The sequence below is a fragment of the Candoia aspera genome, chromosome 5 (genome assembly GCF_035149785.1).
Source record: "Candoia aspera isolate rCanAsp1 chromosome 5, rCanAsp1.hap2, whole genome shotgun sequence".
NCBI classification, from domain to species: Eukaryota; Metazoa; Chordata; class Lepidosauria; order Squamata; family Boidae; genus Candoia; species Candoia aspera.
Genome location: NC_086157.1, coordinates 11,195,421 through 11,221,103, shown reverse-complemented (window position 1 = coordinate 11,221,103; position 25,683 = coordinate 11,195,421). Strand labels below are relative to the sequence as shown.

Genomic DNA, 25,683 nt, shown 5'->3' with positions numbered 1-25,683 from the left:
TATTAAAGTAATTTATTTTTTGGAAAAAAAAATCAGATATGGCAGAGACCTTGATGCATGTCAAGCAAGGTGGCCATTAAGTTAACTGGTCTGTGACTTCACCACGTTAAAAACTCCAGGCGGACACTGATTGAAAGCAATTCTCCAGGATTTCAGAAAGTGATCTTTTGGGGACCCAAACATAGCACGCCAGCGATTGAACATGCAAAGGACATACCACTGAGAAACTGGAGAAGGGATTTCCATGTACACTGCTTTAAAATAAAAATATGGCCCACTTATACACACACATACATGTAGAGTTGTGCTGGCAATATGGCGTCTAAAACTGATGTATATCTCTTTAGTTAGGTGTGGACAGATTTCAGACTGAGAGTACATGCCAAATCTGAGATCTATCAGAAGGTCTAGATCTACTGCAGGTCATGATTCCTTCACGATGCTGTGGACTTCTGTAATAAGGAGACTCGTGACGTTTTGGAGTATCCAAACCTCTTCAATGTACTGAAGTAGAGATTGGGGTTGCAGGGGAGATGCTCCTTAAGTAAACTGCCATAAAACCAGAAAAAAAATAACTTTCCCTGAATTTAACTTTGCAGTTAACTGATGCCTCTTTCATCATTAAAATGTTGGAAATATATTGAGCAAAATGTTCTGTGATTTACTTAGACAAAGACCCAAGCAGCATCTTTTCAGTATGAAGTTTCACATGAAGCAGCAGATGAATATTTTTAAAATCCTAATAATGCCACTCTTTTTCTTTATTAGTATCACATTTCTTGCTTCTGGGATAGTCATCAGTTTCACTAAACATTAAAAAAAAAAACTTTTCTCCTAAGAGACAGTGATGACTACAGCTCAGGATTATATTTTAACTGCTGAACTTGATTAAAATGGATATGGCATCGGTATCCAAAAACAGCCATTTGCAAAGCATAATCTCACACCAGTCTGACGAACAATGATATCTGAGACGTATCTTCTAGTGAGGCACAGAGAACATGGGCTACAAGTGCCAGAAATGCTCAGAGGTGAAGCTGGGGGTGAAGAATTGTTAACATCATTTTGAAAAAGACAAACACTATTGTTACAGATATAATTTCACTGGCAACAACATGAGAAAAATTCTTAGCTAAATGTCTCCACTACAAATCCTCAATTCCTGTTCAGTAGAACTTTGATTACTAAATTTGAACAAAAATAATGGCTTTCCTGATCACTTATCAGTTTTACAGTTCCTATGGCTTATTCTTTTGATCATTAATATTGCTGTTTCTCTGCAGGGAATGCTTGCATTCTAATTATCCTTTTGTTTGCAATGTCCCACTCATTTACACAGCAATGGCAAAGGACATTATCACCACAGAAAAACAACAGAATGTCTGCATGAAAGAATTATTTTTTTTGACTGTGACACATTTTTTTAGGGTGGTAGTAAAGCTTGGTCCTCTGAAATTCCAAATCAAGCTTCTTAGAAATAGATAAAGAATAGGTTAAAACAAGGGTTGTTCAGGGACAACTCTGTTCTCTCTCTGTTGGCCCAGGTGTTGTTTTCTTTCCAATTCTGGAGCATTATTTGGAAAAACTGGGGCTTCGCTTACCCATTGTCTAATAGGTTCATGAGAATCAGGCAAAATCTAATTCAGATTGTCAAGTCAATTTGGAAAGTCAGTCTGATTCTGACAGTTGGGAAAAGCCTATTCAATTTGGATATTCAAACAGAATTTGGTGGCTTTGATTCAGATTTCTGAACTGATTTAGAAAAAGCCTTCAGAGACATCTGATTCAATGATCTGAACTGGCATTCCAATTCATTCTGGAAAGAAAAATTGATATGGAGGTTTAATTGTACTCCCTTCCAATAGCATGCATAAATGGAATATATACACCACTCTATTATCTACTATGGGAAAAACATACCTGTCCATTGGTAGCTATAACTTTAGTTTTTATCAGACTAATACACAATTTTCTAGGAAGTAAGACCCTTACGAATGAACGCTCACTGACTGCAACCAAAATTGGAGCTTGGCTTTTCCGTTACATTTGTTTACAAACCAAGTGCTTAAAGTGCCTATAACTTTTTTGCTTCTTATCAAAACTGAATGGAAGGTTCAGAAAATTTAGGCCACTATGGGTGACATGTGCCAACTTTCATAGGCATCAGCACACAAGTTAAACAGTCTCTTGACCACAGTGTTTCCTTGTTCCCACCACTTCTGCAGCACACCCAGTAATCCTGTCTCTGGTGTCGCTGCCAAATACACACAGACACACACCTATCAGTAAGAACAAAATGAGCCAGGGGATGGATATGGCTTATAAGGAAAAAAGGCAGAATGACATATTATTTACAATTATTTATGCAGCCATCGTTGCCCAGGGCTCATGCTAATCTTCCCTGTATCGTTCTAATCTGAGCGTATGTGCTGTTGAAGCAAACCTGATTTATCCATTAAAAATCCATGAATGAATTAATTGTAGGAGGGATCATTAATGAGGAAGGAGTAAGTAAAAAATAGAAGCAAAACACCAGTACAATTGAAAAAAAAATACTAACCTTAAATAGTAAAATAACAAACTTGGAAGGGAGGGAAAGAAAGATGGGATGGAATGGGAAAAGATAGTAAGAATATAAAACAAGGTTACTGACTCAAGAATGGGAGTAAGGGGGATGAAAGAATAAAGCACTCATTCACATGAGAAACTCTGGTGCATTCTCAGTAATGTTACATTCTAAGTAAAATGTAGATTATAATTATCAGAGGTTGTCACTAAGCCAATGGCACAATTGTTTCTCTAGGAATTCAGTGCTCTTATGGGAAGTCAAGTACTAGGTAGGATTAGATAAGACACTTCATACAAGATACAAACAGCTTGAGTTATGATAAAAATCTACCAAGACTAAGAATCTAGCTCTTTATCCATATAAGGCCCAAAGTTTACATCCTGAGTTTCTCTCTCCTGTCATTTTTCTGTAATGGATGGCTTCCAGTCTATTTCTCATGCTGGGTGATAGGCTGAACCTGCCTGTATTTACAAAATGTTCTTCATAGTCCCAGACTCCATGGGACTATGGTCCCATGCCTTGCCATCTCCAGGATTCAAAATAATCTCTCAAGGGGAAATATAATCTCATAGAGGGACTAGGAGGGACTTTGGAGACCATGGTAGTCCAATTACCTTCCCACTGCAGGAATCCACTGCTATAGCATTCTTGATTCTGTTTCAACATCTTCAGTAAATGAGGGCCCATCTTCTCATTTGACAGTCTGTTCCATTGTGAACAGCTTTACGGTTAGGAATGTTTTCCTTATGTTTAACTGAAATCTACTCTGTTGTAATTTAAACCCACTGTTCTTGTCCAGTTTTCTGGAATAATTCGGAACAATTCCACCCCATCTTCTACATGCCAGCCCTTCAGATCCATGAAGACAACTATTACGTCTCCCCGCAGAGTTCTAAACATACCCCTCCGACTATTTCTCACACGTTAATCCTTCCAGGTTTCTTATCTTGGCTGCTGGACCATATAAACTAACATTAATGAATAGTCATGGAAAAAAAATCTCTCCTTTGGTTCAGTATAGAAAGGTCATAAAAATATACAGTGAAGTACTAGTTCTCCAAACCATACATACAAATCCTTTGAACTAGAAGTTCAAAGTAGTGTCCATTAACTGTTGGCACTGACTAGAAATACATCTAAATAAAGTATTTCTCAGTGTAACAGAAACTTACATAATTACATTCAGTCAAGTTCTAAGTGTACTGGTTTAAATAAATCATATGTATTTAAAGAATGAAAATGTGGAAATATGTTGTGTGTGTTTGTGAACCGCTCAACAATTGACTGGAGGTGGGTCCAAGCTGGAAAGATTTCAAATCTTTTCTGCCACGGGATAAGATGCAGAGGAAGGAACCCCTTCTCCAAGGAAGCATTTCCATTGGCTACAGGCAGTTGGATGCACGGTTCTTTTGCAGCAAACCTCTAACCCAAACCAAGAGTTTTATCGGACTCATGTCCAAATTAAATCACCCTCCCCATTTGCTAAAGCTGCCTAAACTATGCTCGGCCAGTCACTTTTCTTCTCTTTCTCCCATTCTCCCCTGGCTGCTTCTCAAATGTCTCTCCTGGAGACATTCTGGATTAGACAGCCTCGTATTCTACTGCTCATATCTTTAGAGAACTTAAAAAGATGCAGCAGCTGCTGATGCAGAGAGGGACAAAGAGCTATTTAGAGTAGATGTTATACCCACATATACTGTACAAGCATAAAGAAAAGAAAAGGGAATGTAAGGGAACGTAAGTATAAGGGGCTGGAAGGAAAGAGATAAACAAAAGAGAAATGCATTTTAAAACTATGTAAAAAAGTAAAAGAAACCCCCTTTAGCTTGGCCTCAGGGAGAAAAAGGTTGCTCACTCCTGAAATTGGGGACGAATCTAAATAGAAATATAAAACTTAAATGGAAAATCTTCTGTTGAGCTATCAAACAGAGGAATTTAATTGCAAGGTAACCCAGATGTCCTCTTTATCTCTCATATGTTCCTCAACCTTAAGAACTTTAAGATGTGTGGACTTCAACATGCTGGCTGGGGAATTCTGGGAGGTGAAGTCCACACATCGTAAAGTTCTCAAGGTTGAGAAACACTGTGTTAGACAGAATACCCTGAAGTAACAGGAAGGTGACTAAAGAAGGCCTTTCTGGATTTGAGGGATGGGGGAAGGGAGAGGGCTCATAAATGACATAAACTCTACTTAGATATTTACTCTATGATTCTTCTCCTATGAATGCTGAGCGCATGATGGAAATGGCTAATTAAAAATGGATACTACAGAATAACAAAGGGTGATTGATGTGAAAGGTCAACCCTTGGAGAACATGTTTAGAAGAAGGATTGAAAAGAGCTTCCCACATGGTATAAAATAACCAGTTTGAATTTTGAGCTATAAAAATGAGAATTCCACCTGGTTATACATTAATATTTTATAAAGTCCAAGACTTTAAATTGTATCTCAAAATGCATAGGGTAGCAAAAGGGTTGCATATCTGTAAACTCCCTTGATGGAGTTGTCCATGCATGAATTCTCAATGCCAATTAATAAAGATTGGGGCAAAGCACTTCTGTGAAACAACATACTGCAAAATGCCAGGGGTTTTGCAAAAAAAGATTGAGAAGACAAAGTTAAAACATTGCTTGCATATTTCAATTAACAGAATAAAACTCATCTATCATCAGATCACCATCAGTTTTTGCCTTTAGTTGTGTCAAGTCTTTATTTATCCTCTAGAGCAGTATTTCTCAACCTTGGCAGCTTGAAGATGTGTGGACTTCAACTCCTAGAATTCCCCAGCCAGCAAGGCTGGCTGGGGAATTCTGGGAGTTCAAGTCCACACATCTTCAAGCCGTCGAGGTTGAGAAACACTACTATGGAGGAGCATAGACTTTAAACATACACACACACACACACAATTTTGAGCCCACCCAAAATAGAAAAGGGAACTTTCATCTAATTTTAAGGATATAGGAAGGGGTTTGTTTTGTTTTGTTTTGCTCAGCGGTGAGGAATCAGGCACAGTTGCTGGTCTATACCCATGCCAAGTTCTGATTTGCCTTTGCGCACTCTGACACTACCAAAACACACAGCCCACACACTTTTCAACAATTGCTTGGCATGACAGACCAAGGTAAGGTAAGCAATGCCTGGTACAAACTGATTATTAAAAGCTGAGATTTATGGCTATGAGAATAAGAGGAAGGACACAGCAGCTTCTTCAGTTCCTTATACTAATTCTCTTCTACATCTGCTGGCCGTAACTTTAGCAAACATCAAGGAGAGGAGGAGGCTTTACTGAATTAAAATATTTAGCATACTGGCTAGTCATCATTCCCTTTGAAACCAATATCCATCTGGGATTTGACGGGCTGGAGCTGTGGCAGTCTTCCAAACCAGGTCCCAAAACAGTCCGGAGGGGAACCAGATTTGCTGCAGGTGGATGCCACGAATGAGGGGGTCAAGCACTTCATCTCTTAGGACATAACCTCTGACAGCTATCAAGCAAGATCTGTTGCTCATTTAAGTAGCCCCAAGCAATAACAACAACAATGACCTTAATACAATTCTTGGTGTTGAAATCAATAACTGTTCTATGGTCGTATTCATTTTTTTAAAGAGTAGCACACTGATTCAGATTCAGACCACTGGGTGCCTTCAGAAACAAAGAAATTAGATCTGAGTTTCACGTAGGAATTTATAGTCTCATTTCGGCTGGAAAAATAGCCTCAAAATAAATTCTTAACTATATTGGGGCGTTCGGAGAGCAGGATGTAAAGATAGAATGTATCTTTACAAGAATGTAAAGATAGAAACCCCAGCTGTGTAATCAAAGCCCCACCCATTTTATATGTATTACAACAAAAACTGGACCGGGCTTCCAGCAGGAAGTCACATCTGCCATGATGACTTTGTTACCCTTTCTGCAGATGCACCTGTATCTGATCATTGTTCCATGCCTATAATTCTGTGGCACTGCACCTCAAATGGGAACATAACTACACATGGGAAAATCATATTTTCTAAGGGACGCGGTGGCGCTGCAGGTTAAACCGCTGAGCTGTCGATCGGAAGGTCGGCGGTTCAAAACCGCGCGGCGGGGTGAGCTCCCATTGTTAATCCCAGCTCCTGCTCACCTAGCAGTTCGAAAACATGCAAATGTGAGTAGATCAATATGTACCGCTTCGGCGGGAAGGTAACGGCGTTCCGTGAGTCATGCTGGCCACATGACCCAGAAGTGTCTATGACAACGCCGGCTCCAAGGCTTAGAAACGGAGATGAGCACCGCCCCCTAGAGTCGGACTCGACTGGACTTTACGTCAAGGGAAACCTTTACCTTTACCTTAAGATGTGTCCCCTGACCTTAGCAACAGATACTTCAGTACACAATATCAAGGAAGCATCCCTTTAAGAACTCTGATGCCGCCTATGTTATTGCTTTGTTTGAGAAAGGAAAGGTGTATCAATAATCTGCCTAAATAATTTTATATCTTGACATCTTCATTTCTTAATTTTGTTTTACTCCTCTGTTAGTTTTAACATGAGGAGCTCTGGTCTGAGGTCATCTAGGCTCAAAGCACTTGTCCCTTATTGAATGTAAATGCAGGCTTTATGTATGCAATTTACCCACCACCACTGCTACCTCATGGACTCTAGACAGTTTACAGTTGTTAAAATTGTACATATTTGTTAATTTAGTAAGAAACACCTTCCCTCCAAAAACTGTACACAGTGTACAAAATAAAGTTGTAGAACAATGCAAACTAAAACACCCTAATATATATATAAAAGATAACACAGTAACAGTATCTGTTTTGTAAGATCTGATTTGGTGCAGATCTTATTCCAGCTACTTAATCTCCAGAGAGAGAGAGAGAGAGAGAGAGAGAAACAGGTTCTTGACCATTCTCTGGAAGGCTGTAAGAGTGTCGACCATTCTTGATTCAGGGGATAAGCTGTTCCAAAGAAGGTGAGCATCCCCAAACAATGCCCAATTCCATGTCTCTTCCCATCGTACCCCTGATAGAAGATCTTCAACAGGTGTGCTCTATTCACATGGTCACCAGCATATCCAGGACCTGGGCCATACAGGGATTTCAGGTGATAACCAGTAATCAATACAGCTTTCATAGGAATCGTGTCATGGGGCAAAACCATGACTGTCCGGGGAATACAGAGGCGGTAGATTTTTGACCAGCTGAAATTTCCAGATGATCTTCAATGGAAGCCCCATGTAGAGCAAATTGCAGTAATCCAACCATAACCATAAACTCCAATATCTTGCATGGCCTATTTTAAATATGACTATTGCTAACCAGACTCCAGAAAGTGGAGTCCAGTGTCTAGAACTTGTATAAAAATTGTGGGTGAGCATTACTAATGATCAAGGCTGGCATTGATAAAACTCACAGTCATATTTAAGAAGCTAAGAAAAATTACCTTGGGGAGGGCCAGCAATGGATAATCTCCTGGTCAGTCCCTAAAACCTTTACTGTCCTTAAGTCCTTTAGTAAATTGTCCTTTACCAGTAAATTGTCCTTTACTGACAATTCTACTTTAAATGTATTTGAGAAAAACTTGAGTGACATTTCAGCCTCACTAGAATGAGAGCACATCAAATGTACATTAAGTACATTAGCATCTGTCCAAGACAATAAAACGTAAATCTGAAAATAATGCTTGATAATTTAAACACAGTGACAAAGGCCTTCTTGCCCCAGCATTTTCCAGAAAGAGAAGCCATTTAATTTCCATTCCAGCCACAGTATAACAGGTAATTGAAGCATCAAAGTATTTTAGCTTAATAGAATTACACCTGGCAAAGGGGAAAAAAACCCTCCTTCCCTTTCTCTTAATTTATTTACATGCCTGAACTTTTTATACTTTCAACTTCTGTGCAAATTAAAGACAAACATACCATCTAGCTCTTTTTCTACTTCTAGATTATTTTTGTGATAGGAGCATGGACTGCAGAAAATTCAGAAACAATGGAAGTTAAAACTGTGAAGGAATTTGTGAACCATTTCCTAACTATCAAACTGAAAAAAGGCGATCATCAAATTTTGCAAACAGCAGGAAGAAATACATTCTGTGGGTTTATAGTCATAACTGTATTTCAGACCACAAAATGAAAAGAAGAGTTTCCACTGGTAAGGATAAAAATGATATTTGGAGTTTAGTTTTTATTTTAAAAGGAACCTATGACATCCAGAACACAAAAATGGGAGGGAGGGAGGGTTTAAAACTTCATAAAAAAGGGAAGGATGGAGAGAAGTTAAAATGGCAGACTTTAACATGTTAGTTCTGGTGTCCTTGTATAGAGGCAAACCTTATTTTCATTTATTTATTATTCACATTTCTATCACCGCCCATCTCCCCCTAAAATACATTCAAACCTTATATCTACTATATGCACCCAAGAATGCCCAGTTGTTCTCAGTCTAAAGCCTACAAATGCAAGCTTTAAAGTAAGTCTTTCTGTTCAGATCTGGAACTACACAAAAGTGTCACATTGCAAGAATATTAAGAAGTAACAAGCAAGTGACGTTGCTACAAATGCTGGAATTCTAAAGCTAATCTGGAGATGTAAACCCACTGTGACGTCACCAAGTGTTCTTTAATACTGTGTTCTAGGGCAGGGTTCCTCAACCTTGGCAACTTTAAGCTGTGAGGACTTCAACTCCCAGAATTCCCCAGCACAGCTTAGAGTTGCCAAGGTTGAGGAACCCTATTCTAGGGCACCCAAAACAATAACGTTACTCTGGAGTGAGGACGTCTGCAATAATCACAATTGTGACAGATCAACAAAAGTGTCCAAAGCACTTCTTAGGTTTCCAGGGCATCTTCAAGTAATCCTTAAATCATGAAAAAACTGGAATTCTTAGAATATAAAACTGAGGGAACTAACACAGAACCACAACAGTAACAACAAGAATTAACAATAAGGAAGCTACACAAAATGGAATAGAAATACCAGGTTCAAAATCAGGATAAATTTTGGATAGGATAATAAAAAGTAGATGATTCTTTGAGGATTAAGGCTGGATTAAATTCCCCTGACTGTCCTAAACAATGTCTAAAAGTTTCCTAACAAGAACCCAGTTCAACAGTGAAAGCAGAGGAATCAAGCAGAAGCTCCTGAACCAAGAAGAATCAATTTGATATCTGACATCCCAGTCCCATACAGCCATGCATGCAAATAAGATCTGTGACACTTCCAAGACCCAATTGCTGGAGCATTCTTGGATGGACTTTTTAATCATGGCACTCAAAGTTTCATTGAACTTCTCCAATAAGCTATTGGTTTGGCAGTGGTAGAGGACTGGTATAAGATGCTGAACATCACAGGCAATCCATAACTGCTCCATTACTCTGATAAGAAGTTTGCTACTGTATCAGTCTGGATCTCCAGGAGCTACACTATCTGGTAAAAATGTCAATTAAGTCCTGACTAACACTCCGAGTATTTATCCAGCTTCACAATATTGCCTTGGGCTATCCAGTAGCATAGTCCACATCAGTAAATCCATACTGCTCTCCTCAAGATGTTTTGGGCTATATAAGCCCATGATGTCTACTGCCATTCTCTGGAATGTAATGGTGCCTTGCTGTTTACCACCTTCTGGCAAGCATCACTCGGATCTCTTGGATCTTGAATTGGTTCTAGTTTTCCTCTTCTTCTTGCTTGACTCCTCTGTATTGCTCCTGAGGACTGCTCCTGGTATCTCTGTAGGTCTCTTCCTTCCTGTGGGTCTATTTCTGTCTATCCAACTACACTAGGGACTCTGGATGGGCAGGTTCATCATTTGCTTCCAGAAGTACTTGCCCTTTCATCTTGACAAGTCACTCAGAGCCTGGACCTGAACTTGGTCTCCTTGGCTCATCCCTTTGTCTCCTGTAGGTACAGTATATTCCTGGTTTCTAAGGGAAGCTCTGAGCAATGCCTTCCTGTCAGGATCAGGAAGACCATCTTGGCTGACTCTTGATCCTTCTCTCATGCTAGAATGGTCTCCATATGTGTTCTGTTAATTCTCCTCCTCACAGGCATGGCATAGGGATGGTCTTCCATCACTGAAATGCCCACTTCCCTTTCCAGCCTTTGCATTGAAAAGGAGAAAAATAATTTCTCCCCCATCTCTAGCAAACAGCTTTTCTCCATCTTTGGCAAACAGCATTTGCACTCATGGTCCTTTGACCATGTGTTGATTCTGACAAGCAAAGCCTATACAATGGAGATCATGGCTCCAATAACTCTCTAGTCATTAAAGAAGCACCATCCACTATTACTTCCACTCACTTCATGGGTGGAACATCGTCCACAGAGAATTTAGGAAAGTATGTATGTATCTACAGTATGTATGTATGTATCTATACTGTATATATAGTATACACATATATAGTATTTATAGGCTGCTAACTCCCAATGACTCTGGATGGTTTACAATGAAAAATAAAAAATGCAAAGCACAAAATACAAAAAGTAATCATGAACAGCCTCAAAAACAACATGTAATCAAAAAGAACCCATCCAGCACCCTTCATCTGCCTCAGACCCTGGGAGAATAGCCAGACCTTCAATAGCTTTCTGAACATCATAAGAGTGGGAGCCATCTGGATTTCTGGGGAGATGTCATTTCAGAACGTAGGTGCTATGACAGCAAAGGCACGCTTCCTTCCAGAAGGTCCCTCAAATAACCAGGCCCTATTATGGGGGGGCTTAGTCTTGTCCATGAGTTTAACACTCAACCTGATTTACTTGGACCTTCACTTGTCAGGGAATCTGCCCCCAGTGATGGGTTGAGAGGTGCTTGACATAAGATAACTTAACTGGTGCTTGGTGTGCGGTAGGCATTGAGTTAACCCTGGCTGGGCAGGGGTCCTCTCACCTCAAGAATTCCCTGCATTATGTGTCTCAATTATATCTTGAACAATTCCTAATTAATTTAAAAAAGCAAAAAAAAAAAAGAATTCCCTCGGAAGGGTTGGGGCAAATCCTACATTTCAAAGTGAGCATCTCTCATATAAGAAGTGGATTCCAACTTGTGTGTGTCTGACTCTGGCATGAAAGGCTGGAATGTGTCAGGATGGTGAATGCAGGCTGGCTTTTACAACTCCTGGTGTAAATAGAGCAGAGGGGTTTCCACCAGTGTTGAAAAAGACCAGGTTTTAAAGCCTCCTCACCCTATCTCGATAACTGCAATACGAGGTCAAGACTTATATAAGTGTTTCTAACAAACTCTTAGATTAAGAATTACTAAGGCCACACCAGGCACTAACAAGGAAAGCAGGGTTAGATTTGCAGGCTAAATTTCACCAGCCTTTGCTTCTTTCACAATTGTCCTTCACAGTTGGTCCAGAGAAGACACACCCAGCCACAGGATAAAGGGTCTTAATGTCTCTGTTTGACCTCTCTCCATCCCAAGGGACAGCACCAAGAAGATCAACCACATCGAGCTACTTTATGGTCTTTATTTTCCTTAAGAACATTGCAGCATGAAGAATGCTTCTACTTTGTTCATTTGTTTTGTTTTCCTTTGCTTTCCTCATTCCTTTTAAATTCTGCAACATGTATTTTGAACTGTAAATCTGACACCAGCAAGGCTCTTCTCTTCACTAATAGTAAGCCAAACAGTGTGAATATCTGGCTGAAAAAGAGGCATATTAGAAAGGCGGAAGGAATACAAACAAAACACTTAAACCTTCCCATCAGTAACAAATCCTCTACTTGTTAGTGTCTGTAAATGCTATTAAACAAAATAAAAAAGCTTACGGAGGTTGGTTGCAAGGGTGAAGCAATCAAACATCCAAAGTGGATGGGGTCACAGGCGGATTCACCGAATGAGTAGTTGGGATGATGACTTGTTCTGTAGAGAGTCACACTTCCCTGTACAAGGATCAGGTTGTCAAATGGTTGCAGCTTGTTCCTGGATTCCCAGGGGTTGGCTATCGACTAAAGTGCCTATTATCAGCTTTGAACAAAACCCCAGCTAGGCCCATTGCAGAAAACAAGGAACTTGACACCATGTTGTCTGTGATCACACTACTAAAGCGTACTCCAGGTGGAGCTTTTAACAGGTGTTCGCCCATATTCTTGACCACTTGTTCTGAAAGCTCTGCATTTCATTTCCAGGTTCAGTTCAAAGTGCTAATCCTTGTATTAAAATCTGGCTTCACTTGGCTCCTGCAGTAGGCAGGGAGGGAGGTGATTCTCCTTCATCCCACCTGGCATGCTGCTCTTCCAGCTTTCATCTCAGACGTGTAGTGTGACATACCCTTTCTCAGACCCCTTTACCTGCCCATCACCTAAAAACACAACATGCAAATTGTTTCTTTCTTATTGCTCAGAATGAACATCAGAATTCATCTTCAATACTCTGGTTTGAGTTACCTACTGGACATGACTATCCTAATAGTGCCATTTTGCTGTTAACCAATTTAATTTTAATGTTGACATTTATTTATAAAAACAACCCCAAACTCCAGATTCATGGGAAAAAAAACCTATCCATGTGGTCACTGACATGATTGCACATAATCAGTCCATCAAGACTCCAGATCCACTTGCTATGAGAAAATTGGAAGAGATGACACTGCTGAATGTGTGTGTGTGTGAATTAAATCCAGAATTAATTAACCCTAACCTTTCCCACTTCCTATTCTAGCCAAACCATACTACACTTTTACAGAATGTGCTATTCCTCAGAAAGAGGCCTGATCTGGAAAATTTCTCAGGAGACTAATTCTTATCACACTGGTCAGACTGATATCTGGGGAACACACACACACACACACACACACCCTCACTCCTGACCGCTTGGTTTTGAACTCAGTTCCTACAAAGGTCTAAAACCTTAAAAGGGCAAAGAAAGAAACTCACAGAGAAAGGCAAAGCTGGAACGTTAAAATCAAAGCCCTGCAATTTCAGATTGCAGCAGGAACCTGAAAGAAAGCATTGCCAAAGGCCTGCCTTTTTCGATTTCTTTTCTTCCCTTGTTCTTCTCCTGGTGTTCTGTCTCAAGAGGGTTACATTCTCAGACCTGAATACTTCTAAATTAATTGGCTGAGAGAGTTTTCCCTCCTCCCTTCCTTTCTTCTTCTTCAGCTGAGATAGAAACTTGTAAGCCACTCCATAATGAGTCACTGTGGGCTTGTAAGGCAGGAGGGGGACCAACTACAGAAGAGCAGAGGACGGGAACCCCAAGAAGAAGAAAAGAAGCTTGTACTTACCACAAACACTCCATGGGGAAGCCATGAAAAGCCCACCAAAGAGAAGAGAAAGTGCTTAAAGAGACAACCCCCCTTCCCGCACCGTCCAGCACCTTTTTCCAGCTGGGTCGGTCTTCCACCAAACTTCTTTGCTGCCACTTAATGAGCTACAAGTTTTCTTTTCTCCTGGACAAAAAAGACTTTTTTTCTCTTTCTTGAGCCTAATCGCAGGCAAACAAACCCCAGCCATGAGGTCAATTCAAATCCCGTTCCTCGTGTTTGATGCTAAGAAGCAGGAGAAATGCTACCAGCCAACAAAATGCCCTCTTGATGTGAATTACATCATGATATCAGCTCCTTGAGGCCACATCTGCTGCCTTATTCTCTGCACTGCCATTGTGATTTCTACAGTACGTTGAAAAGGCATTTTAACGTTGTTTAGGTCCTCATCCTGTCAATGTGATAAAACAGGGTCTTCACTCTCAACAGACTACCTCCATTAGCAGGGTGTCTAGGGTGGGGGGTGGGCACAGCTACAGCTTTGTGCCTTCAAGTCAGTCTTGACTCCTGGTGACTGCCTGGACAAGTCCATACAGTTTTCTTGGCAACATTTTTGAAAGTGGTTTGCTCTTACCTTCTTCTTCCTGGGGCTGAGAGAGAGGACTGGCCCAAGGTCACCCAGCTGGTGTCATGCCTAAGGTGGGACAAGAACTCAGTCTTCTGGTTGCTAGCCTGGTGCCTTAACCTCTGTGGGGGAGGGGGTAACAAAAATCAAGATGGCATCCATGCCCATGTGATTGAAGATCTGCAAGGTGAGGCCTTGACTGCACGGTTGCACTTACCAACTTGACATTTTTCATTCCCCACTCCCTGGAGACAACCCTGGGAGGCAGCTAGTAAATGCAAAATGCCTCATCAAAACCAGTCCTGTCTCCTCTTTGCCTTAACTAGCAAATCCATGGATTCTCTGCTGCAACTATTGCACAGCCCTTGAAAATGCCCACTGCTCTTGGAATTAGCTGGGCTTCTAAGGAAATGAGCCCGTGAGAAAAAGGCACCATAAGCTGCATTTTCTATCCTTGCAGGGAGCATGAAAAGCAATTAATGAGCAACCGCAAGACAAAAGCCGTTCTGAAAGCAACACATGACACTTTTGTGCCTTCTGCATAATTGTGTTCATTTCCGTGACATGGAATACCTTTCTGTAGCAATGGGTAAACAAGACAAAGCGGAGAATGGAGCCATGTTTTGGTTGGAGCCAAAAGAAAAGCAGAAATCAAAAGGCAATGTCCTTTTGGTAATAGGATACAAGGGACAGCCAGCCAGGCACTTTCTCAGGTTGCCTGAGAGGACAATAGGCTTCTCTCCTGAGTCTTCCCTTTAACCGTTCCAATTCAATATGGAGCAGCATGATTTTCACAGCTTTTTTCCATTTGTGCTGGAATTACATTGAAGTATGCAGCCATTGTGAATAGTTAAGAGCTATAGGATCTTTTGTTGCCTTTGCTACAAGGAACTAACATAGCTACTCTCTCTAGATGTGCAAACCTTGCCATATTAAAGAATAAAATAACAGAGACCATATTTTGCTGTGCAAACTGGAAAACCAATACAAAATGCAAAACTGTGCCTTAAAGAAGTGAATTGCAATTTACATCCCATGACCCAGATTTATTTATTTATTTGTTTGTTTGTTTGTTTGGTGCCTTCGAGTCAACATTGACTCCTGGCAACTGCCTGGATGAGTCCCTGCAGTTTTCTTGGCAAGATTTCAGAAGTGGGTTGCCCTTGCCTGCTTCCTAGAGCTGAGAGAAAGTGACTGGCCCAAGGTCCCCCAGCTGGTTTAACATGCCTAAGGTGGGACTAGAACTCATGGTCTCCTGGTTCCTAGCCTGGTGCCTTCACCACTACACCAAACTGGCTCTCCAGACTCACGCAATGTAGCTCAAATACAACAGATTACTTATCATCCATTGGAAGCTGAATAATCCATAGCATACAGTCCACACACTCTGGCCCTTTTTATAAAAGAAACATCAAGCTTAACCTCAAGTTCTGTATAATAGCCAGGAAAGCAAAGGAAGGGCTCTCAAAAGTGCAGGAGATAGGAACCAATTTATAAGGATCTTTATTGAACTTCTAGTTCAATAAAAAGGCTATAAAATAACCTCAAACAGCATATTTATTCCTGAATCATACTGATAAATTATGGGCATGTGATGGAACTTTGAAAAGTAAACAAGAACAAAATCAGCAGGATTGACGATAGGCTTACTTCTGTATTGTCCTAGATACGAACGGAAAGTATTCCTTAGGCAGAAAACAATACTCTAATCAATACTCAACAATCTAATCTAACAATACTCTAATCAGGCAGAAAACAATACTCTAATCAAGGAAACACCAAGGAGGAAACCACACCCCCACCAAAACTGGCAGGGAAGCTACTGTATATAAACAGGCAGCAAACCCCACACTCACTCGCACTGATGATGTTCCCTACTTGGGTCATGAAATGTCTGCAAGCCAACAACCAAGCTCAGAGAGCACCAAAACTCCATAGTTCAACCCTGAGCTACAGATATTCTCTTCCATGAGAGTCTTCCTTAGGTCAAGCTCTATTCCAGGTAGACATATCCATGTGGTTTTCTTGGAAACCATACAGAAATGCTTTCCCACTGCCTTCTTCTGAGATATATTTTGTGATTTCCCAGGCCTGTCTGCAACCACAAGATTTCTATGTAGACACTCATCTGACGCTACTTAGCTTCTTTTGAGGGCAGCTAAGGCCAGGTTGGAGCTGGCACCTGCAACCTTCAACATTAAGTCTCAGTCAAGCTCCATTTCCAGTGACTTCATGGAACTGTTTTTTCAACTTCTAAGTTTATCCCTAGGATTTCCTGGTCATTTCCCATCCAAATAGTAACCAGACCTAGATCACCAAGGTATCATTAATTTTATTTTGTGCAGCATTGGTATGATTTGATTCTTTGATATCTTTATAGGAGATACAGTAGGAAAGAAATATATATATACCAGAACTTTCAGACTGAGGGAAAACAGAAGACAACACTGAGCATAATCATGTAAAGATGGGAGATATGGGTACTCTATAGGAAAAGAATTGGAATAGGTACTGTAAAAGCAGAGGGATACTTTTGAGCATCAAAGTTCGGTGTTATTTTTTAATTAATTAATTAAAATTAATTTTAATCCATTTTTTTTAAATTGGTAAGATCCATTCTGATAACATCCAGTGGCAAAGATATGCAAAGATTTGGAAAGGAGGCAAATATTGTTTCAAAGACCTGTACCTGCCCATCTTGCAGTTTCTCAGATGAGAATAATGATATTCCAGACTGTAAGGAACCCTGTGGGACCAAGAGAGGAACTGGTGAAGCCAGGGGTTAGACCCAGAGCTAAAACCAGAGAGCTCCTGTTAATCGGGGCAGAGGGCAATACAACCTTAAGTGGAAGAAAGAGGCAAAGTGTTAGCAGAAACACTGTTTTATCGGTGTTCTCACTATGTGTTTTTGGAACTAAGGAGCAAGAGATCCCCAGCAGATCCCCCAGACCAATCAGGCTTGTATCTTGCAGGAGCTTCATTTTTTCCTCTCACTCTTACACATATCTGGTCCACGTATCTTGTGCAAAGCCTACTCCCAATGTTCCTTGTGACTGGGCTTCCCTGAGATCTGTTTCAAAAGAGTTTTTCACAACTTCCTTTTGTTGCACTGGCAAAGCCAATGCTTTCAAGCAAAGTTCCTGGAATGTATGTTCAATCCATGAGTTTCTTCAGAGCCTTCTGCTCTGTTTCGAAAAATGCACTCCTGGCATTCCTTTTGCTTCTTTTCATTCCTGCAAACTTTTGTTCAATCGGTCCCCATTCTGGGAAGGACACTTTAAGAAACAGGAGCAACAAGAAGGGAAGTGGGGAAGCTCAGCAAGGCTACAAAACATCTTGAGGCAAAGTTCTCAGCCCAGAGCAAGAACAGCCCAGTGAAAACAGTGTTGTGTGTGGCCCAAATACAACGGGTGACTTGGCCCAGTGTGAAAGCAATCTGCAATCTGGTTTTCTATAGCAAATGAGCCTGAGGTTAATGGAAGGAACTTCACCCTTAAATGCCCTATCCCCCATTTCAGCTCTTGTCCTTTTGAAAAGGAAAAAAAATAATCTCACTAGCACGGGGGGCGGCCCTAGCTAACCATGGCTGATCTTAAAAATGCTAAGCAGCCTTGGGCCTAGCATTAGCAGCTGTTTACCAGAGCTAGAGTCTAGCCAGGAAGTTGAAAAACCTCTTAGAAGGTAGCAATGGCAAAACCACTTGTCCTGCCAAGAAAACTGCATTGACATCTCCAAACCACCAAACATGGACTGCAGAAAACCTGATGACAGCAAATAGTGGCCATCTGGACTTCTGCAGCCCAGATCTGGCAGAGCTTTAAGACTCAGCAACTCACTCTGCATACAGAAGTGATTAGGTAGGTCCCCCTTGGGGTACATTTGCAGATTGCCCTCTTTTTTTTTAACTTATGCAGTCATCATGTTTTGGCAGAGCTAAAGTTATCTTTTTGCTGCAAACTGAATACTTCTCAAGGATGGAAAATTCACTAGCTGCCATCTTATTTAAAAACTAATAAAAACTGGGGCACCCAGGAGAAACTGTCTTACTTTTTGCAGGGAATGAACCTGCTTATCACTAGTAAGACTGCACTCTTTATATCAAAGGCCATTTCAAAGAGGACAGACTATCTAGATCAGATTGGGGTTAACTGTACAGGTGACGACTTATTATGAATAGCTTTATTGTAGACCGCCCAGAGTCCCTCTTCTGGGAAGAGATGGGTGGTGGCAAAATTTGATAGATAGATAGATAGATAGATAGATAGATAGATAGATAGATAGATAGATAGAATGTGTCCTACTGTTTTCTTTGTATTTACTTGTATATTTGTATTGATTTTATACTTTTGATATGGTCAGATGACTAAATCAATAAAGCTTCTATGCTAGATTCTAGATTCACTAGCTGCCATGAGTGCATGAGGATGGTCCCCTAAAGAATATTGTTCAAGCAGAAAAAAAATGGTGATCCAGACAGTGAAGGTGAAAAGTAGAAGCAGAATGCTGAAGCAGGAGAAGAGGGTTCAGCAGACATCTGCTGCACTTTGAGGTTTTTATTTTTCAGGGCAGAAAATGGGTGCTCCAACCACATTTATCATACTTAGAAATCTGTAAATCTGTCTTTACCCTCACATCTGGCTCAGCATTTCTCATCCATCAAGAGCATTGAAAAAGCTCAGCCACCACCACAAACTTTACTGCGGCAACCCCCAGGAGCTCTGAATGGAACATTAACCAAGATTGTTATTTTATTATTCACACCAGCGGTTTGAAAGCTGAAGCTTTAGGAACAAAACCCTTTTCTTGCCTGCTGCCTTGAGTTGTCTTCTTCCTAAAAGCATTGTCAACTCAGAAGGAGCTTGTCTTTTTTCCAGTAATCATAAAACAAAACTTTCCATCTGCCCTAAATCCTGTGGTTACGTTCCTTGCAGAATAGCTGCTCTCAACTGAGATGGATACAGGATTAACTCCTTCGGAATAGGTCATATAATTTTAGCTTAAAATCAGATGCAGTTCTAAACAGTGTAATCAACTGTATCAGTCTTTTAAATCAAAGTGAAAAGGGATGGTACTAAGGACACCTTATCTGTGGGATTTTTACTGGATAAGAAGCATCAATCTTATGGCTCACTCAATCCATCCTTCTAGGACTGGATTTGAACCAAAATGGCACCTGAGAACTGTGAACTCAAAAGTCCACACTCAGCTCCTTAAACTGTAGCCATCAGTAGTAATACTTGGCCTAGTGAAGGTAGGGCCTGTTGGTTTCTTCACATATTTTTCAGTTTATATGAAAACCAAGGTTCTCCAGGAACAACACTTTGGTCTTCGTTATCCATTTGAAGACTTTGTTTGAAGACTTTGAAGACTTCGTTTCTTTCACATCCGGCACCAGTACAATCACTGAATGTTGTTAAAACTTTGACCATTTATGCCCTCTTCTGCATTACATAGAATCTCAGCTTCTTCTGACAACGTAATTTTCTCATGAGTACACAATTTGAGATGGAAGGTATGACTCACAAACATATACTCAGCATACCAGTTCTGGAAGAAGTTGGTTCCTTGCAATGGAAACTTGCTTTTATTTAAACACCAATGGGGGGGGGGGTTAAATTACCACACCTATTTAAGAACATCAAAAGAAACCATAGTAGAGTTCTTTGTTTCATTCACAATAAAGGCAAATTATTTTTAGCAAATACAAATTAAATATTACCCCTCTGAAGTGACAGAAAGGGTGAGGTTTCTCTCACCTGCTGCACTGGGAACTTATGTTCGTCTTCCTTCATGTAATTTTATCCTCCTCTCCCATCAAAGCTATGTGGGTAAACCTTGAATCACTGCCCTTGCTTGCTTGACTTACAAGAATGTCTTTTGAGCAGACAAGTTGCCGTCTTCAGATTTATTTTCCCTTCAAATCCCTATTTTTAGTGTCAAGTCAAGATGACACAATAATAAAAGGCATTATTAATGGGAAAATGACAACAACCCACAACTGTTAGCTCAACGCAATCCTATCACAGATTAATGTTTTCTCTAACACACACACAGGTGTGGAAGAATTTATCTCTCTACCTAAAGGATGGAATATAATTCTCCTTAGAATTTTTATGTTATAAGCTACCCTGAATAAATAATTCTCACATTCTAATAGACCACTAAGTCAAAGTGTGCCTTTTCCAAAGCTGTACAAAAGCAACACTTGGGACCAGGTTATTTTACAGATCATTTTTGTTCCCCCTATGAGCTTGCCAGCTTTTGAGATCTTCAGGAGTTGCCCTTTATTCTGTCTCACTCCACTCTGGTGAGCAGGAATTTAAGATATAGCCTTCTTGCTAGTCTCCTCAAATTCTGGATCTCTTTCCCAAGGTTATTTTATTTATGTACTGTATTTTCAGATGGATGTCTCACCTTTCCTTCAGCAGCTCAAGGCAACACGCACATTTCTACCCTCCAATTTCCCCAACAACAGTGAGGGAGATCAGGCTGAGACAAGTGACCAGGCCGAAGTCTCCATAGCTGAGGGCAGACTTGAATCTGGGTAGCCCCAATCCTAGTCCAACACTATAACCCTTACCCCACACTTTACTTTAGCTTGTTCTGCTATCTACAGATAGGCAGAATACACATAAAACTTTATCACTACAACTGTTTTTATTTTTCTCTCCTTGGGTTTCCACTGCATCTAGTCTAAAACATCAACCTACAGAGATGGCAAAGTTGTTGATTCATACTAGATCTGGAAGCATCGCAGAGCAGTACCTCAGTTGGCCTCATGGGAAGTCACTGCATAGCTGTGTCCTTGTGTAAGCATATTGACTTGGAAGGTAATTTCTGCTGCTCGATGAATATTAAAATGGAGGGCAGGAAAATGGCATGATAAATAATCCATAATTTTTGGTTTGGGCCTACATTCCCAGCTTCAAAAATCATGGATTATTAAATTGGGAATGAATGGTGAGGCTGCATATTCCTTCCTCACTTCTCTGAGGATTTAAATCAAACTTCTTTGCTCCTGACATAACAAAGAGCTTGAGCTTCAATAGGGAGAAGAGGATGGAGGAAAACCCTTTGACCGCTACCTTTATTCCCAGCTTCATAAATCAGGCAGAGGAAACACCAAATAGGCTAAAAGGCAATGATGGATTGGTCCAAACTTGGTGGAAAAGTTGGATCCAGGACATTGTTCAGTCAGCTTTCCTGAATGCAATCCTTTCACCACTCCACCACGTGAATCTGCAAGCTGGTCTTGTTTTAAATTGCTCCTGCTAATGTTTATGTGTCCAGTTCTATTATTTTTGTCTGGTTCCTTGAGAAAGTGCTACTTATTCACAGTATGAAAACAGCCATCATATGCTTGCTGAGAACTTGCACCTGGCTGAAACATGGCACTCATTAAACTGAACTTGTATATTATTTTGTTTTCATTAACTTTTACACCCTCTGTAACATGTAACATGATGACTCTTGGCATACCTACTGGCAACTTCAGGGATAGGTCATATTGGCTACATGGCTGCTAAACAATTAGAGCATGACTCTCAAAGCAAAACTCATTAATTTTGGGCCCTTTTATCTTTTCACAAGGCATGCTTAATGAAACCATAAGCACACCATACTCACATACTCATTAAGGCAAGATTAAGAATTTCCCCCCCTCCCTCTAGCTGCACTAAACAAAGCAACTTTATGTTGTGAAAGGGCAAGTGTACACTGACTTGAAACTACATTTTATATACAGCTTTGGTGTCAGAGTCTTTATACAAATTTAAATGGTGCTACAAGAGCGTCCTTCCCCCAACAGAAAATTTCTCAGAGGTGTTGTCCCAGAAACCTGGTTTCAAAAGGTTTTAAAATACATAACAAATCAGATTTAACGACAGTTTGTAATCAGGAGCTAATTGACACATGAAATGCTGAATTGGGCAGATTTTTACCAACTGAGAAAATGTCCAAATGAAAGTAGGACTCAGCCCAAATTAAAATTTGGACCCATCTGAGTCTTGATTAGTGATTTTGCATTTGGAAGGACACTGGGACTAGTGCATAAGATCTGAGTGAAGTTTGAATCTCAGGTGGACTGAAGCAGTTTGCATCTGATGGGTCCAACTCCTGGAATCAGATCACCATTGGTACCCCAATCATAGTGTCTTGGGGTAGGTAGAATAAACTTATTAATAAATTCCATGTTATTGCTGTCCAGTCTCTTTCTTTATGTCCTGCGATGTTTAACCAGATGACTGGCTTATCAACAGACTGATTTTGTAGAAAAAATGGTTAATTTCTTACATTTCTGCTTCTCCCCAACAACCTTCCATTGCATTCATGCAGGGGACATTATTATTCCTTACAATCACCTGTTCCCTTTGCACAAAACTCCAGCATGCCATCACACTTTGTCCCCAAAGCAACAAGCAAAATAATATATTGAAGGCATGTAGCTCAGAACCCCTTGCTTTAATCTTTAGGAAAGGTGGTGGACTTCACCTTCTCATAATAAAGTAGTATCCTTTAAAAAGTAGGTCTGTTCAGATTATTCAGAGAACTCTCTGAATTTTCTCCATGGAACTGCAAAGCAACTGCAACCACTTGGAAATTTGCTATGGTCCTTTTGCAGGCCTCCCAAGGTCCCCTGGGCCGATATGTGCACACACTGTGAAGTGCAATGGACTATTAAACAGAAAAGTAAAATATTACTCCCACCTGCCTGAAATCTGATTTTCTCAACTTAAAGCCCTCCATAAGACTTCAGACTATAACTCACAGAATTTCTAGCCAGCATGGTCATTTCATGCATCAGCCTGGTTACTGAAGAGCAAGCACAGACTAGGAACCAGTATCTGTTCTTCTAATGGAGGCACGGACATAAGATGGTCCTCAAAGGATCTATACTGGGGCTAAAGTTTTTCCATTGGTCCATAAAGGATATGGTGTTAGGGGTAAGAAGTAGCACGCAATGTCACCAAATTATTTAGAGCAGTTAAAACAAAAAGGGAGTAGTGAAGAGTTGCCAAAGGATTTCTCCCAAACAGGGAAATGGGCATTCATTCACTAAGGCAGTTCCAAAGGAAGTGCAGCACAGGGAGATCCATCTGAAATTGTCTAAGAAATGCATTCATTTGAATATACAGTACATAGTTTTAACACTCATCTGACTTTATTTCTTTGTACTTTATCTTACACTATTTTATCTCACTGTTTTATCTCTTCCATTTTATCTTATCTTACTCTACTTTATCCTATCTTTTTCCATTTTATTTTATCTTATTCTACTTTATCTTTTTCCATTTTATCTTATTTTTATGCTGTCTTATTTTTTTGTGGCTGTTTCTTGATATGGTCAACTAATGAATCAATGAAAGTTACTTAATTACTACCTAGAAAATAGTTCCTGGGGCAGCTTTAAAAGGCCATTAGACATATTAATCAAGTATCAAAGGCCTCTACTCACAGTGGCTATATTTTGCCCACAATAATAGTTGTGATAGGCCTCTCAGAACCAACTGTTAGAGAAAGTGAGTGGGAAACTACTGTATATTGCACTCCCATATAGTTGTTGTGCTTTTCACAGACATCTTGTGGTCACCAAGAGAGCAGAGTTCTGGACTGGACTAGTCTTTTGTTTGAATGGAGCCTAGCTCTTTATATTTTTGTATGTAGAGCATTCTAGATGAGGGAGGCCAATAGTCTAATAGATATTATTCTCAACTCCAACACTGGCAGCCGCTCAAAAGCACACAAAGATAGTGCCCCATTCTAGCACAAAACCACCCACAGTCCTTTCCTGATAGTACTTTCATCCTCCCATTCCAACTCCCTCTAAACTTAGATGAGCTAAGAGATACTGTGATTGGAATAAACTAAAAGGTGAACTGAATCAAAGAATAAATGGAAGAGAGAGAGAGAGAATGAGTGTGTTAAAACGTTGGGTGGCAACTCTAAGTCGCTTGTGTGAGATGGGCGACCATATAAATCAAACAGCCAACATGATTTTAATACAACAAACCAAAAATAAACTTGGTTTATTTTTTTTCTTGGTTAAATGGTGACAATTATATTATATGCAAAATGATAGTTATGATGTATGTAAAAGAATAAAAAATAAAGATGACTCAGTTGATAAAGCTGCAAAAAACACCATTAACCTCTCTTGGAAGACTGCGAGGATTGGCAAGAATTGTGGATGATACCTTCATTCCTGTCACCTCTTTGGGGATGGACTTTGATGCAGATTTGCTAGTCTTTATCATTCACCAGTCTTCTAGTTGCTTCATTGGAAGTCTTATATATGAAACTGGTCAAAAGCTAAGAACAAAGACAGAAAGGGTAAAACAACCCCATAACATTTGTAGGACCTCGAAGACTTGTTGCTACATGTTAGTGATGCTAACATAAAGCTATTTATGGGCACTATTTGAAATCACTAAAGATATTTCATAAGCCTTGCCCAAAACAGAGACATTTTTGCCTGGGCAGCCATCTCTGTTGCTGTCTAATATAAAGTATTTAGTCTGCATTAAATAGGTTTATGTATAATAATATTAAACAACAGTAAAACCTGTTTGGTAGAATAGTTACAAAGAAAGAAGCTTCTAGTAATTACAGTAACTAAAGTTAGTGTATTGTTCTTGCCAAACAATGAAATCCTGAACAAACACAACCAAGGACTAAACACGTCATGCAGTCATGTCTGTCTTAGCTAAATAATGCCTAGCTTACTTGTAGTATCTTAAACAAAGATGAAAATAGTTTTAAAAGGTATTTAATGGAATTAAAAAGAAAAAGCAGTTCAGCAGAAGGGATGTCTGCTCCTAAATCAAGGAGTGGTTTCAGATGGTAGAAATAAAATGCCCATGTATACGGGGTAACCTTGGCTTCCTGGAATCATGGTCAAATATTGGAAAGAAGTGGGGTAAATAAACTAGCCCACCATCCCTGTTGCCTGAGCAGGGGAAATCTCGCTGGATCAGCCTCTTCTATCTGATGGTTGCTTTGGTGAGGCAGAAACCACACAGGTTTAAGCAAGAAGTCATTACTGTTAGACCAAAACCCTAGAAATATTCAAACCCAATGATTATGAGCATTCTGTCTTAAAAGAGCTAATGGTAGAGATAAAAAGTGGTTAATGGTTTTATGTTGGGTGCAATACCCCATAATCATGGGCATCTGCAGAGGGAATAAGTGATGTTGTGCATGTGATGTCAATGTGACAGCATCAGAGCTTCTACTGGATGTGTATGCTTAGAGTTAATAGTAAGTAAGCACCATATCACATGAAATCTTTTCTGGTGC

General features: G+C 40.1%; 1 protein-coding gene and 1 non-coding gene across 2 annotated transcripts in view; both read right to left on the bottom strand.

The window, feature by feature from the left end:
- The window catches only part of FGFRL1 (fibroblast growth factor receptor like 1), a 180,084-nt gene that overhangs the window by 24,428 nt on the left and 129,973 nt on the right, over positions 1 to 25,683 (bottom strand). The gene's annotated exons all lie outside the window — the stretch shown is intronic.
- Positions 2,339 to 2,443, bottom strand: LOC134499401 (U6 spliceosomal RNA). The gene has a single exon (XR_010068125.1). It is a non-coding gene; the product is annotated as a U6 spliceosomal RNA (small nuclear RNA).